The sequence below is a fragment of the Protopterus annectens genome, chromosome 4.part0 (assembly GCF_019279795.1).
Source record: "Protopterus annectens isolate FY-2018-M chromosome 4.part0, PAN1.0, whole genome shotgun sequence".
Classification (NCBI taxonomy): domain Eukaryota; kingdom Metazoa; phylum Chordata; order Ceratodontiformes; family Protopteridae; genus Protopterus; species Protopterus annectens.
In genome coordinates, this window is record NC_056733.1 from 1,731,841,134 (window position 1) to 1,731,858,808 (window position 17,675).

Below are 17,675 nucleotides of genomic sequence, written 5' to 3' on the forward strand. Positions count from 1 at the left end.
AGGGATGGTTGTCCATGCTGCTGTGGCTGGCCTATTTCTGTGCTGGTGGTCATGTTGAAGCAGCAATGAAAGATAGAAAAAAACTAGACATTATAGCAAGAAAAAGGGTGGGGGAAGAGATAAACATACAAACAAATTAAAAAAGATATCATAAATATTCTGCAATGCTAATGCTTTTGTCATTACATATTCAGCATATATTTTGAAGATTATTTACACCCAAGTATGAATGTGTGAGGCCATAAATTACTTGTACAGTAATGTGTTCATGCTTAGGGCTCTCACAATTACATTTTGTTGATTTTTGGATAACAGTTAATGAAATATATATTGGGCCTGACTACATTGTATTCTATGGTTTGATTACAGCTAGTAAATATTGCAATGTAAAACTGTTAGCAGATATATTTTTGTTGTCTGGAAAAGAACTTGGATCCATTAGTGTTTAGCTAACAACTGCCTAGTTCAAAGCTACATGAGCTAATTGTATAAGTATGTAGAGCTTACAGATGTAGAACATGCAAACTCATACAGTTGTCTGACAACATGTTCTCACCTGATGTGTGGTTACTAAATAAACTATTACTAAAATCATTGTTGTTCTGAAATGACAATAAGTCATACCTGAAGTGCTACATACCCCATGACTCACTGAGGTGCTGCTCTCTTGCCTAATGCACCTCCCAGTTTCCTTCAGTTTCTGTAGGGGCTACACATAAAACAGCAGAGTAATGAGCACTTGTTTCTGTTGCCATGTCATGGCAGTGTATTGTATGTTTATCAGGCCATATACTTACAGTACTTAGTTGATGAGTGGGACCAGTAATAATCTTCCCATCACCTAAATATGTCCTGCTCTCACATTTTAAAGTCACTGTAATGATGATGCCACTATTCCTCCATTCATGGGATGTCAGTAGCATGGGTGACAACTTTGACTAAACTATCCCAAGCCTCAGCCTTGTACTGAGACCTAGTATAACCATCTTGCATGAGTATTTGTCTGTAATTTTTAATGAGGAGGCCTACAAATATGTGAGACCCCTCCTCATGTGACCTTGGTGTTCAGAATGGAGTACTACCCTCTCATATGGCTTGCTATGTATTCCTTTTAAGTATCTCTGGAAAAATTACAGGGCATAGGCGCCCAAATTACATTTAGTGCACACCTGGATAATGCATCATGAAAATCATGGAGAACCACATCTGTTCAAGAAATGGCAAAGAAATGGCTTAAAACTAACTGCATGTATTATTTCTGCATTGTAACCTTTAGGTGCAGTAATGGATATTGACTTCTGGAGAGTGTGTACAACTCCTACCGTAGGTGTAGCTGACATGCAAAATAGTTGGCACAGATAGTCTTGAAACATGGACACTGTCAACCACAGTACTGTACCTTGGCCACTAAGCCACAGCAGCCAAGAGTAAGTGCTGCCCACTTCCTGACAGTATTAACCATGCATATACAAAGCTCATTGACCCCTACATATTGTGGACATGCAACAAGTTATCAAGTTGATTGGGACAGTCCTGAGAATGTGTGCTCTGCTGCCATTACCCTATGAGCGTAAATGTTCCTGCATTTCTGTGGGAACACGGGTGTGTTGGGGGGGGCATACCTGTTAACTGTGCACATTTGCACAGACTGTGCCAATGCTGGCTTTACATTTTGGTTCTATTTAGCATAGTGTTGTGCCTGTCTTGGAGAATACTGGCAGATCAGTAAAGACCAAAGTTTAGAGTGTAATGGCAGACATTTGAGTTTCAGACTTCTTACCTTTTAGAGACTTAATGCAACTGCAAGACCTGCTGTGATATCACTGTGTGAGTCTGTAAGAGGAATATTTCATCATTGTCCCTATTTGTGGGCCTTTGCCAGTCATTTCTTTATGGTTTTCTATAGCTGACCTGCTGGGAGAGGCTGAGGGGTGAGTATGGGACCCCAACATTAACATCCATCCATGTGACGTATGACCCCCCCCCCCCAAGTTTGTTAGTCTCCCACATACACTGCACTGAGTTTCGTCACCTAGGGGACTACTGCATACTCTGGGGAAGCCAGTATTGGGTGGACATTTCCTGTTGTCCCACATAGCTGATAGCTGCTATCCCAGTAGGCCACCCCATTCCCTTGCATACATGCAGTGATACCTTAGATGTGCTACCAAAATGTACTACTCCATTCATTTATTGTTAAGAAGAGTGACTTACCTTGTGCCTGTGGCAGTTGTGAGGACGGTGCTTGAGGCCTGACTCTGTTGGATGCACACAGTACACAGCCTATACATGGTAAGGTACAGGCAGTGTCATTTGTGTGGCATCCATTTTATGGTGTGTGCAAGTCAGAGAGAGGTGTCAGTCCTTGGGTCTCTAGGGTGTCAGTGTATGTGCTATGCATTGCTTCTTTGCCAAGGCTAGAGCATACTGGGCATGCCTACATTTGCCTACAGGGGCAGTCTCAGGGGTTCCTCCTCTGAGTCTCCCTGTGCCTGTGGGGACCATGGCAATGGTGGGGGGGGGTGTGCCCCTTCCCTGTGATGTTCCTGCTGCAGTTGTTTCAGCAGGATCATATTGTGTAGCATGGCACATACTATCAAGATGTGTGCACATGTGGCTGGATAGTATTGCAGGGCTCCACCAGATATGTCAAGGCAGCAAAACTGTGACTTGAGCATCCCAAACACATGCTCAACAATGTTACTAGTTTGTGCATGTGCCTCATTATGGCATTCTTCAGTGGGTGCGTATGCATTTTTGATGGGTGTCGTCATTGACGGTTCCAGTGTGTAGCCATCATCTCCCATGAGATGGTCATATGGGATGTCCCCCCTGGCAAATGCCTGGTACAGCTGTGAGGCATGCCAGATGTGGGAGTCGTGATAACTGCCAGGGCTGCCAGCACACACATTCATGATAATGCCCTGGACATTGCACACAACTTGGCAGTTGATGGTGTGATAGCCCTTGTGGTTGATGTACACTCTATTGTCTTCTCAAGGTGGTACTTTGATGTGGACGTGAGTGCAGTCTATGGCACCCAGTAGCTCAGGGATGTGTGCTACATGGTGGAAGAGATGCATATTGCTGGTCCTCTCTTCAGGGATGCTGGGGAAATAAGTCTGCTCACTGGCATGTCTTAGCATGACATCCAGGAACTGGTGGGGTACCCTGGATGCAGATGTCTGTGAGACCCCCATGATGTCCCCAGTAGGTCCTTGGAAAGTACCTGTAGCTATTATTCTTAGGGCTACACATACTTTGGTTTAGACTGGGATGGGTTAGCCTCTGTTTGCTCTGTGTCTGAGGTGAGGCCGGTAGAACTCGATGAGTTACTGTAGTATGTCACTGTCCACCCTGTAGCACTCTAGTATCTCCAGCTCATGTAGCCATTGAAACATTACCCTGGATCTGAACACTCTCCTCCTCCTTAGTCTAGGCCAGTTGTCAGCATCATTCTCATCACTGCGCTTAGTCTGTAGCACATAGAAATGTAGAAAAGCAGCAGCAGGCCCCATCATTTTGTCAGTTAAAATTCCTGTGTGTGTACTCCAATGGTGCAGAGTTTGTTGGAAAAACCAGACTGAAGGGTGTTTGCATATATTAAAATGGTGTGCTGCAGATGCTGCCTGTGTGATTGGCTGACTATAATACATTCCAACTGCTAGCTATATTATTGAGAGTTTGAATAAGACTGAAGACTATTTCAGCTAGTGTAAACATTTTGTTGAGCAGAAAGGGCCCTCCCCTGGACACGAACACCAAAGCTAGCTATGAAAACAAGATCACCACTGATTTTAAGGGCAACCACAAAGCATTCTATAGCTATGTCAAGATTCTTAACGGCAACAACCAGATCTGCTCTGAGTTACAGCACAATGGCATGAAAATTACAGAAACAACTGATATTGCCAACATCCTAGCAGATAGGTTCAGTGCTAACTTTACCCCCCTCTCACCCCCTAAAGGGCTCAAATCTATACAGGAAAAATGCAGAGTCCCTTGTAATCACATCTATGCAGGTAAATGCTGTATGCTCTAGAACCAAAAACACAGCATCCAAGTGACAGGACTACATCCCAGGCTGCATTTTACATGAACAGCAGAATGAACTGGCACCCCACCTAAGCACCATGTTTAGTGACAGTCTCACATCAGTCTTTGTGCCCACTGAAAGGCTCACAGCAACAGTTATCCCACTTCACAAAGGGGAGCCACCACTGATCCTGGGAACTATTGCCCTATTAGCCTGACGAGCCTGGTCTGCAAGGCGATGGAACGTATCATCATAGAACTCATAAACAAAAACATTTTTAACCTCCAAACATTGGACCCCACACAGTTCCGGTTTGTGAAAGGCAGATCATGCCGTCTGAACCTGATTGACTTCTTTTTGGCAGTCACCAAAGCTGTAGATGAGGGCAAGGTGGTTCACACAGCCTATCTTTACCTCACCAAGGCTTTTGACACCATCCCCCATTTTGGAATTATAGCTAATCTCACTAAACTAGGTATAAATCCCTATGTCACAAGATGGGTTTCCAACTGGCTCATTGACAGAGCCCACACTATAAAGTTGCAGACTCCAAATCTGACTTCAAGCCAGTGACAAGTGGGGTATGACAGGGGTCAGTCCTGGGACCTGTCCTGTTTGGTATCTACTTCTCTGAAGTAAAGGCTAACACAGAAGTCCTCTGGCTAATGAAGTTCACAGATGACTGCAAACTAGGAGCCATAGTTGAGTCCCCAAATGATGTGAACATCCTACAGAAGGGCCTCACTGAGACAGATGCCTGGTGTCAGAGGCATGGCCTCAAGCTCAATGCCAAAAAGTGCATTGACATCCCCTTTGGTAAAAACTCTATACCCATTAGCTACCACATAAACGGCAGTCTACTTAATGCCGAATGTGTAATAAGAGACCTTCAGACTCAGGTGGACAGTAGTCTCTCCTTTGATAATCACATCACCACAGTAGTCAGGAAATCCTTCTATGTGGCACACCTCATCACAAAAGAGTTCTCATCCAGGAAAGAAGAAGTCATTGTTTACCCCTCTACTCGGCACTCATTAGACCCATTATAGAGTACAACTCCCTTTGTGGAATGTACCTCACAAGACATCTGCAGCAGCTGGAAAGGCCACAGAAGTACCTCACAAAGAGAATTAATGGCTTCAAACAGATGCCATACACTGACCGTCTCAAAAAACTCCAGCCGTACTCTGTAGCATATCACCTACTCCGAGGAGATCTCTGTCTAACATATAAAGCTATGTTAAACCCAGAGCTGTTGGACATGCTACACCTTAAGAAATCCCAATCCCTCCAAGCTACACATTCTAGGGCCCTAAACCTTGTCACCACAATAAACAGGACATGCTGGAGGGATAGATTCCTGTCCCAGAGACTTCATATACTCTGAAATAAGCTACCCATCTATGTCAAGCAAAGTTCCTAATTAGCACTCTTCAAGAAAATCTTCATGAGTGGAAGGGAAATAGGAAATACACCCCGTGATCACTTCTGTGGCTCTGCTTGATAGGGGCACAGGAAATTAACTTTCTTGGGTGGCACAAGCCAGGGAATCTTGTTGGGTAGGCTTACTTAGGCCCTTGGACCAATAGCCTAGTACCTACCTATGAAACTATGAACACGCTCAGCATTTCTTGAACTAGCTAAGCACAGCTAAGCAGCCTCAGACACACACTCTTGCTTAACTGTGCTTAGCTGAGCACAAATACAAGCTGTGGCACTCCAATGTGCTTAAACCAAGCATGACACTCCCCCTTTTCACGTTAGCTGCTTCTTCTGCTTACACCATAGCATTATAGCTCCTGCATAGTTAGGTACCCCATTTTGCTGTTCAATAAATTTAGCTCACTTATATTCCCCTACTGGCTTATACCCTAACTACACCGTTACACCGGAACCTATGTCCTTAGTAACCACAGTTACCTGTCATTGTTATGAGTCTGCATGCTGTCCAGTATAATGGAACAATTAATGTTTCACATTTAATTGCTTTTTAACTCCTTTTGTTTTATTGCTCCGCTTAAACGGTCGAAATCTGCCAAAAAAACTTTTGATTTTTACAATTTTTCAACACTTTGGCATGCCAATGGCCATAGTTTTGGCCATTGACATGCCTTCTGAACATAATACATGCTTTACTTTAAGTTGTCATGCTCCTATTTTTATTTTTGCAGTAAGGTATGCAGTTAGTAACCGCATACATTTCTGCTATGGACACGGCTCGAACACGGATGCCTGTCTGCTTCCTGGATCGCAAATTCACCTTATTTGCATGTATTCATCATGCAAATTAGGTGATTTGCATTATTCTTTAACATCTTTCAGAGAATAGTGTTGGGAGGTTCATGCACACCCCCCACATTGTTTACTGGATCGCACAGGCTCCAAACTCTGTGTTCGAGCCGTGCCACTATGTCTACATGGTGTGTAGGCTTATTGAATCCTGTGGTTAGTCTTTCTGGGTGATTTTAGCTAGCCAAAATAGACTGGGAAACTTATTCATAGTAAAACAAACATACCTAAATATAATCTATATGAGTCAAAGTAATTTGGAACAATATGTATGGAACAAATTTGTAGCAAATATGTTGACATCCATCTAGGAAGTTGGCATCCATCAAGGAAAGCAGTATTTTGATATACTGACTAGGATATTTATTTTTCTCACCCATGGTCATACCTTTTTGTAATAAAACCAGAAAGAAGATGTTGCTTCTCAATGTGTAGTTGCTATTTTTCTTATTGGTTCTTGTCTGTATTAAGCACAGATAATGATACCATCACCTTTAACTTAGGGGTAACATTTAACTCAGTCATGAATAAATCTTTCTTCCTGCACTTTATCTTAGGTGATGCTAATATCATCTGATTATCTGTGATGTCTAACACCCCAACTACTAGTCTTAAATTGCATGGGTTCAAACTGCTAATCTCTTCTCCTACTCAGCTCAACAAATTGAATTATAAAATTCTGTCTTCGACTGGATACTTGTCTCTGACACCAGCAAGTATGCCGACTTAAGGGTATTACCTGATTCCCTTAATGATCATTTCTCTATGTTCACCAATAGAGAAATCACCCACCAGCTAAAAACATCAATATATAACCATATAAAATATTTCTAACTTTCATATTGACTATCTCAATAATTTATTAAAATCCTTTAACTGGCCTCCACTCAAAATCCCACCCATAGATGAAACCATTAATAAATTCAAGAATATATTCCTGAATATTTTAAATACCCTTTTCCCTACCAAAATAAATGAGTAAAAACTGCTCAAAGCCCTCAGATGATGCATTCACCTAGAATCCTCATGCAAAAATGTGACAAAGCATGGCAACAATAGCACAAATATAAAATCTCTCAAATGTTACAGCTATAAAAAAGTTGCGTAACCTCACCAAGAATCAAATTTACCTAGAGAAAAAAAATATTACACAGACTCATGAGATAATCCCAAAAAATCCAAAGAACTTCTGAAGCTGGGTTTCCTTCCTTATAAAACCCATCTGCTCCTGTTCACCTCAGAAATAGCTAAAAAAATTAACACTTTGTTCATCAACATTATAGCTTCTCATACCTCCACCTCTCTCTAATAGTTTAATCAACCACAAAATTCTACTGGCCCCAACATACCTGCCTTTAATCTCCAACCTGTATCAACATCTTACGTGAGAAACTGAAACCCTGTTCTCCTTCTACTAATGATCTCCTTGCTGTGTATCTTAAGCTCACTGCAGACTCTATTGCATACCCAGTCTCAATTCTCATCAAGAGATCTGTTCAAGATTCCCTTGACCCTACTCATTGGAAAAAAAAATCTTTACTATTCCCCTCCATAAAGGAGGGAACTTTTCTGAAATCACTAAATTTAGACCAATTGCCATCTTGTCCCCTCTTTCTGATATCCTGGAAAATGTATTCAGAAGCAACTCCTTCAGTACCTTTTACAAAATTGTCTCCTAACCCCAACACAACATGGCTTCCAACAAGACAATAGCACCACTACAGCTACCGTCAACTCTTCCAACACCATTAATTAGGCTAGAGATCAAAAAAAGTTTTATCTCTGTTTTTCTCAAAAGTCTTTGACATAAAGTAATATGAGAATCTTCTGACTTAAATGCCCTCTACAGGCCTTTCCAAACTAACTCTTCTATGGTTTTCTAACAATCTGTGTAAAACATATGAATCTGAAAAATGACTCTCTTCTCTCTCTCCTTTCCTCCTAGTTAAAGTAGGTGTTCAATGCTCTATTCTTGGTACACTGATGTTCAACATTTTCATAAATACCCTATATACCTCCTGTCAGCAAGCTTGCCTTATTCAGTATGTAGATGATTCATCTCTCATTTGCTCATCTAACAACCCACTACAACTGTGATGTCACTCCTCTGCGCTATTAATCAAGGAGCTCCTCACCACTGATACTGGAGAGCGATGTTCACTTGGAACAAAAATAGATATCCACAGTATTTCCAGATGCAGCTCTCTGCATCAAGCACAGTTTCCCTTAAGAGCACACAAGATCACACTCAGTCCAATGTCTGGGTTTCTCTCTCTCTCTCTCTCTCTCTCTCTCTCTCTGCAGGTCTCCAGTAAGACTCCCCACTGGCACAGTTGTAGAGTTGAGTCCTCAGCTGAATATCCATGCCAAGTCCTCCACCACTCTCTCTCTGTAAAACCAGTGCTCTATGTCCCTGCTCCAAGCAGTTGACACACACATACTCTTTGAGATTTGATTTTCACACACACACATACACACACACACACACACACACACACACACACACACACACACACACACACACACACACACACACGCGGAGGACAGGCTGGCACAGATTTACTAGCTGTGCCCCCTTTTGCACAGACTATAATGTAGTTACTCTGCCACCAGTCACTCCAAAGCCAGCTACACTAAGTCTCTTACAAGGGTACCCAATGTTACAGAGTGAAATTAATATTAATACAAATGATAGTGTTTGACCAATGTATTAAGGCTTTCAGGAGTGGCCACTGAGTCATCAAATAGATATAAGTACTCTCAAAGTTTAAAATATTCTCTAAAGCACCAGCCACAATGAAAACTTTAACACAGACAAATAGATTCACACAGATACAGAAAAACTGTATTTAACTAATCCCACTATATTTTTCTGACTGATTGAAAGAATTACTATTCTTTGGCCACTTACTAGACAAGGCAAGATGAAGTAGGTGAGGGGGTCCTTCTTTGTCAAGTTCCAAAAACAGAATGCCCTAAGAGTTCAGTCTAATCTAGTATTAAAACATAATTTTTCTCTTCGATTACAGAATGACATAACATACATCCGGTCATCTGTCTTCTGGTTCCCACATTACTCCCACTACTAGAAAATGAATCAGAATCTCTCACATATGTGTTAACATACAGACAGCTAGAGCTTTGCTAAGATTTATTATAGCATCTGAAAACCATAAAACCATCTCAAAGCTTCCATCCTTCCAGGGTAGCAATTGGTTCACTGCTATGTACAATTCAACAATGATTCATAGTCATTGTTTTTACAGACATTTCATCTCTGGCTGCAATCAGAACTGTAAGATATGCCCCCAGATTTAACAAACTCCATGTAGGAATAGTGCAAGCCATACATTAAGTGCATCATGGCCATATCTGCAGCTTCCACTCAGCAGTATGCCTTGCATATTCAAACTGGCTCACAGATAGAACCCACAGTGTGAAGTAGCTGACTCCAAGTCAGACTGTCGGCCAGTCACGACTGAAGTCTCACAGGGTTCAGTCCTAGGTCTTGTCCTGTTTGGTTTCTACTTCTCTGATGTCCAGGCCAACAAAAAGGGACACTGGCTGACAAAGTTCACAGATGATTGCAAGTTGGGAGCTATTATTAACTACTGAAGGGATGTTGACATCCTACTGAAAGGCTTCAATGAGACCAGAACCAAGACTTTAAGCTCAATGCCAAAAAATGTGTCATCCCCCTTGGGAAAAACCCAGTTCCTTTGAATTACCACATTGATGGTAGTCCATTGAACACAGAAGGCATTATAAGAGATCTAGGAACACAGATTGACAGCAACCTCTCTTTTGACCATCACATTGCCACTGTGGTCAGAAAGTCCTTCTATGTGGCACATCTCATTACTAAGGATTCTGCATCCAGGAAGAAAAAAGTCATTGCCAACCTCTACTATTCCCTTTTTAGGCCAGTCATTGAGTACAATGCCCCATTTGTCATGTGCCTCACTAGACACCTGCAACAACTGGAGAGGCCCCAAAAGTACCATGCAAAGAGGATCCTAGGCCTTAAACACTTGTCCTATATGGACAGACTCAAAAAACTTCAACTGTTCTCTGTCTCATATCACCTACTTAGAGGCGATCTCTGCTTAACTTACAAAGCCATGTCTGACCCAGCTCTATTAGAAATGCTACAGCTAATGAAATCCCAATCCCTCCACACCACATACTCTGGAGACCTCAACCTCATTACCACAATCAACAGAACATGCTGGAGTGACAGGTTCATAACCCAGGGACTGCCCATGCTATGGAATAGACTTTCCATACATGTCAAGCATAGCACCTCACTGGCCCTCTTTAAGAGAAATCTTGATGAGTGATTGGGAAATAGAAAATTCATCCCAGGGATCACTCCACTGGCTTTACTTGACAGAAGCACTAGGAGTTAAGGTTGATTCGCACAATGCCAGGGTAATCTTATGGGTTAGGCTTGAAAGGCTCCAGGGCCATTAGCCTAGCACACACCTATGAACCTATAACACCATGAAGTGACTGGCATTTGGCTGCAAAAGAACTGTTATGCTAAAGTGTACATGTGTTGCTGTACTACAATATAGAATGCAATTTGACAAATGTTAGGCACTAACATGTGACTCTTGAATAGTAATGTGTAAAGTATTTTAGTGTTTTCCCATCAGGATTGTTTGGTCTTAACCTTTGCATTTCAGCTATATGTATTCCTGAAAGTAGGTATGCTGATGCAGGCAAGTATGACACAGTAGAAGCTGTAGACTGCAAATATAGCATCTGCAAATGTATTTGAGTCAGGTAAGCACCCCAACACCCTGATATGGTCTTTATAGATCACACATATACCCATACACTAGTGGTTAAGTGTCTACACCTCCATTCCAAGTATTAAAACACACTTTGCCTACTATCCCTGTCATGCGTGAATGTCATGCATGTATGTTCAGCTGTCACTGTAGTGTGCTGTGACACTCTACTGATATTACCAGGTCAGACATTGTCAGCAGGTGAGCTCTAGACACATATCAGTCAACCAAGATCCAGCAGTGGCCCAGTAGCTCACTGTGATAAGCAATATCTATGTTGTTCTTTTTGAACATATAGACTAGAGTTTGAATCCAGGGACTAGTAGTAAGATTTATTTATAGTAACAGACAAGTAGTACTGAGTATTTATAGAAACAGTCACGTACTGTTAACAGGTATTCCCTGCACAGGACTTACACATAAAGAAATGTCTGTAGTAGCTGTATGAAGGGTATACTAATGTCTATCATGCCTATGATTGACAGCAAGACAGGTATTTACTCCATGCATTGTGCATGGTACATGTCTCTCAAGTGTCACGCTGTCATTCATAGTGATTACTGTTGCCAATAACCTTGAACACATATATAAATTCTGTTGAAGTATGCCAGTAGCACACTCACACAACATCAGTGCAGGAAAAACCTTGTTAGTCATATATGTTACCCTGACATGTATGAGCCCCCTGTATTTATGTACCTATAGTTTTTACAGCTTGGCCCATACCATGACATGTTGACAGCTTCAGAGGTATGTACATGCTACAGAAGTTACAGGGCACATGTAGATGTAAAGTAAGGGCAGACCTGTAAGGTATTCAGCAGTACTGTTGCAAAACTGTTGCAAAAAATATACCTTTGTTAACGGAATGTTTTTCTCTCCCCCCACCTCTTATCTGCATCACTAATTATTATTCGTATACTATGGGTATGTTTTCATTTCGACATATGTTGTTCTCAAAACCAAATGATGGGCCTTGTGTTGTATTATTGGATATATATTTCAGTGATTGCATACTAATATACCATGTTGAAATTCCACCGTTGTTGGCCTTTTGCTATAACTGTTGCTGGCATGCTGTTAAAATATTGACTGTTTTTCACATTTATGCCTGTGTTCTGTATGATATGGAATTCTATTGTTTTGGGTTAATTGGAATACCCATGCATGCTGTTATAACTAACGTTGAAATGTTTTATTCACAACTAACTAATACACCTTGACAAACCTCAACATCATAGCACAACTGGGTAGGCCGGTTCCGGGTGATGTGTCTATCCCACTTCATCTGTTCATGGCACTGGGTCCCAGCACATCAGGAACCCAACCTGGAGCTGCTTTTTCTGCTGCTCCTGCACCACCCTCGGGTGGAACTGTCTTGGGGATGGGTCCTGTCCCCCACCTCCGGGCATGGGCGCAGACAGGAGACTGTCATCTGGAATCAAGTTTCATGTATGGTGCGCAGAGTCATCCAACATGACCTGAATGATATACTGCACCAGATCGAGGGCAAACTGATGCACGTAGAGGGGCAGGCTGGCCCTAACACCCAGCTTCCAGCACAGCCACCTTTGGGGCCTTGAAGGGGCAGTGGTGACTGCCCATGGATGGGGATCTCAGTCCCACTGTTGACATATGTGGACAGTTGATCATCTGATTCCCAAACACCCTCCCCGTCCAAGGTGTTTACCCCTCATGTGTCATAAACTGCCCCTGTCCACTGTCTTGACTTTCTGCAAAAGCAACCTCTCCTACCCAACTTACTTCTCCAAACATACCTAAAAGAACCCTTCCCCAACATCTGAATCTCACCTTAAAAAAAAAAAGGGCATCTATCCCAAAAAAGAATTTAGTCCCATACACAGCTTTCCATTTCACCTGCACATACACTGCTATTAATCAATGATCTCATCCATTAACCAACAAGGTTATGTCACCTGAACCTCTCTATGTGGGGTGTGAGGCTCCAAATTGCAAATTGTCCACATAATGCACAGCTTTTGCTGCCCAAGAAATGGAGAGCTATAGTCCTTTCCTATACCTGTCCTGCACACCCCTACCTGCCATTCATATTGCTTTTCCCCCTGCTTGCTCCCATTTCACCACTTTCCTATAACCCCTTTTTTATTTTGTTTTTTTGGAAATACTGCTAGCTTAAGCAGGGATAAGCGAAGCTAAGTAGACTTAAGTGCTACTTGGCATCACATCTCATCATGCAAACCCGCTTAAAATTGCTTTAATCATCCTATCAGATTCAGACACAGTTCTGCCCAGCAACAAAAGAAACAATGCTGGCAAGTCTCAAACTAAGGACTCTGCACGACAATCAGAGCAACACACCACTAGGTCATCTCAGCTCTGGGGAGTTACTGTTGTTTTCTAAATATATCATGCTGTACAGTCATGTAAGATTAGGGGGGAAAAAAACACCACTGCCAAGTATCGGACCCAGAACCTTTTGCACTACAGTCAGAGCAATACACCATTAGATAAATGCAGATTCCTCTGAATTACTCTTGTTTTCTAAATATATCATGCAGTACAATCATGCAGCATTAGGGACAAAAGGCACTCCTGCCAAGTATTAGCCTGAGGACCCTATGAACTTCAGTTCACTGCAATATAGCAGTAGGTCACCTCAACTCTGGGGAATTACTGCTGTTGTTACAAATATATCCTGAGTACCAGTGACACTACTTAAACATATATTGTGGTAAATGACAACAAACTTGGGCATGATGCAGACACCGAGCCAGTACACAGCCAAAGACATGTTGATGGTAATTGATGGGAGGCCTACGATTATCACGTACAGCTGATAACTGCACAGACTGTTGCAGAATGTCTACAGTTCTGTCACCTACATATGGCATGGTTATCATCAAAGTTATTATGTGTCCTAGCGTACTGACAAGGCAGTGCAGATTGATTTTACAAAAGTAGGACAGACAGGTCAGTGTTACATATCATAGCCATCTAAACACACATGTTCATGCTAATCCTGTGTAACACGCTATATGCATGCACATAAGTCTTGCAACTATACCTCCCAAAATAATTACTTAGTAGCTCTATCTGTAATATTGCTAGCATGTCTGACATCTGGACACTCACAGTTCAGGCCCACACTCCAGTCTGTTGCATGACAACTACATGCTTGGCAATACAACCTAGAAGTAATTGCGCCCTGCAATGTCAAGCAGACCTGGTTGCTGCTGCTACAGTCACTGCCACCCACAGAGGCATGTCAAAGGCCTGGAGAGTGGGACACATGTCACACATATCAATACATGTCCTAAACCTCCCCTACCACTCTCTGGATGGCACTAATACTTAACATATGTACCAGAGGCACATGCCTTACCTGGACTGTAATTGGTACCCTCACCCTGGCCATACTGTGACACAAGAGCTGACACTTCTCCCTCACTGACATATACAGCTTGCTGTCCTCTAATGTCTTCACAATTCCCAATATGACTCCTGGCCAGAATGCAGCAGCTTCAGCCCACCACACATGCAGCTGTATGTTCAGATACCTGCTACAGACCTAGCATACCTCCCAAACACCTAGAATTGGGTATCCACACAGCACCCATACATAAAGGGTCGGGGTGAATATTCAGGTGACAGGGACTTGTATCACAGTCTCTGCCTACAAACATACACAGCTGATATACCAGCATCAACTGCAGCAGCATGCACATTCAGATAAAAAGGGGGTATGACACTCACATCTGCCTGTTTCCTTACTGAGCCCAACACACATTGTTAATTACTAACCTGTCAAAGACTCACAAACTCTGTTAAAAGTGGCCAAACATAGCATGCACAACTGTGGACATAATGGGTCTATATTAAATTCTCTAAAGCAGACAATGTTGAATCTGACATTGTCGACACGAGACTAGCAAAACTGCAGAACATCGAACAGGTAAATGGAAATCTCCATAAGGGGATATTTCCGTTTACTTCAATGTAGTGCGGTCTCAGAATTGGTATATTTAAGTAGTGGGGGGTGTGAGTGCGAAGCCCCCCAAGTGGGGGGGGGTGCAGGGAAGCTTACCCCCTGCCTACACCGTTTATTTTATTTTTTTTTTGTTTTTAATTTTTTTTTCCCCGAGCATTCGATGTTTTAACAGTTCGATCACTAAAGGTCGACCGTTAGTAAATTGAACTGTTAAATATTCGATGTTCTAATATAGACACGGACATAACACATCAATCCAAACAGTGAACAGTATTTCTACATTCCCTCTGTGATGCTGCAGCTCACACATTTCGATAATGTCCTCCTCACAGGCCAGGAAAAGGGCCCAGGTCTACATGAAGGTCTTAATTATAAGACTGTTCCCATGTCACTGGCTAATGGCAATGCAACCTAGTTGTTCTGGATGCAATTAGCAAGTGGGAGTCACAGACTGGTGCAAAGGCAATCACCTGTTCATGAGCATTACCTACAAAAGGCAAGCTGCTGACTATGGTAAACAGGTTTGACACTTTCTTCATGAAGACAGACTGTCATTCTCTAGGAGACTACTACTGGATTTCTTCTTGCAAAGGAGTACAGCAATATACAAGGTAGGTCATAGAATTAAGCATGTAATGGAATGCAGATGGGGGATGCAGTCATGTGAAATAGGAATTTAAACAGTAGGTCTCAACCACATTTCTTGGACTGACATGTTGCTGTTAGTCAGCTGTCCCGCACCTATGGCCATCCCTTATGGCTCTGTCTGCAGTGACATAAATCACAGCTCTGACCCCTGAGTCACCCCACCAATGGTTAGCTCACATATAACTGCTACTGGATTGTCTGTTCTACAATACTGACAGTACGTACTGGTGGATATAGCTGGCATATCACATCATGTACTGTCAGTGAACCCCTCTCAGTCTGTGAATGTCATATAGGCTTAGTTCAAAGATTGTCCAGGTGTCCCTGACCATTCCTGACGTACTCTGGCTAGGTCACTGTGTACTCCACACCTGTATCTCATTGCTTGACACATATGGCTAGCACACTTGGTGACCCTCTGCAACAGGACAGCATGTTATAGGCACTAGACAGTGGCTCTGCCCCAGCAGCAGTGTGTACATATTGAGCATACAATGTAAGGGAATGAATACAGTACCAGATATTAATGTACCATTACTGTGTTCCCACGGATCTGGTATGTCACAGACACATTCCCCAGACTCTGGGGACAACCATCATGTATTGTTGAACTGGTGTCTGGAAATCCACATTTGTCTGGCAGTGGTCTACATCTATCAGGCACATGTACACATTTCGCAAACATCTGGGTACTGCAGATGTCAGACACCTATGAGAAGGACACACTACACCACATATGCACTGGTCTCAGTTATTGTGTAGCACAGATGTTGCTAGAATGTCCACATACACTTGCAGTACCACTCACCTATTTGTTGGATATAGGGTGGAAGACATGGTACTGTAACATTGCCCATAGGGAACACCTAACAGTCTGTTTCAGTGATGGGTGTGGACACATAACAACACAGTTTGTCACAGTACTCAGGCCAAATATAGTATTCCTTGTACCATATGAGGTTACTAGGCTATGTGCCCTGATCAGCCATATGCCTAGGGTAGATGTTAGCCCATGTGTATGCAAGGCAGCACCTGATGCCCCAGTCCAACAGGGACACAGGTGGTATCCCAAGGGTGCATGCACAGTTACCCATGCAGTTATCCAGGTTATGGCTGCAAAGGTGTAAATACTTACCCTTCTGGATGTAGACAAGGTGTTCATTCCACCACAGGGTGATTATGTGGGACACACACCTGAGCTGCTAACATGCCCATTTCATGTCACACGCCAGGTTGACAGCATGTGTGTGTGTGCTAACAGAGTGGATTATGAGTTGCACTCATGCAGCTATTCCAGCAATGTGGTGTCCGTGATTGCCTGGCATGCCACACTGAGGTCACCCTTGAGGAATATGTATGACACCGGGTAGAGGGTTGGCCTTATAGCCTATTGGTGAATGGTAGATGTGTGATGCCCTGGTATTCCCTGGTGGGGAACCTCTATGATGTCACCAGTTGCTGCATGTGCTGTGCGATGTGAATAACGAACAGAGAATTATACACAATAATGAGCCTCATTGGGTGGAATACAGAGATATTTATATCCCATGTCCCTTGATGACATTACTCTTATGTATGACATGGACCATGTAGATGGTTTACCTTACAATGGAATCGACAATTGTGTTGAAATGTCATGTTGCCAAAGACCTGTATCCACAGCTCCCTCATGACTGATTGCATGCTTAGGATGTTGTTAGTACTGTGATAATATGTGTGGATGTCACTCTCCCCAAAGGAGCTGACACTGTATGTGCTGACATGCAGCCTGAGACCATGTGTCTGGCAACAGTCATGTGTCTGTGTGAGACACTCCTAGGCAGATGTCCACATCACTAGGGAATCCGATGACAGCACACAGCATGTAGTCATCTGCAGACATGGTCGGACATAGGCTAATGGCTGTTACATGCACCTCAGAAGTGTACTTCACACA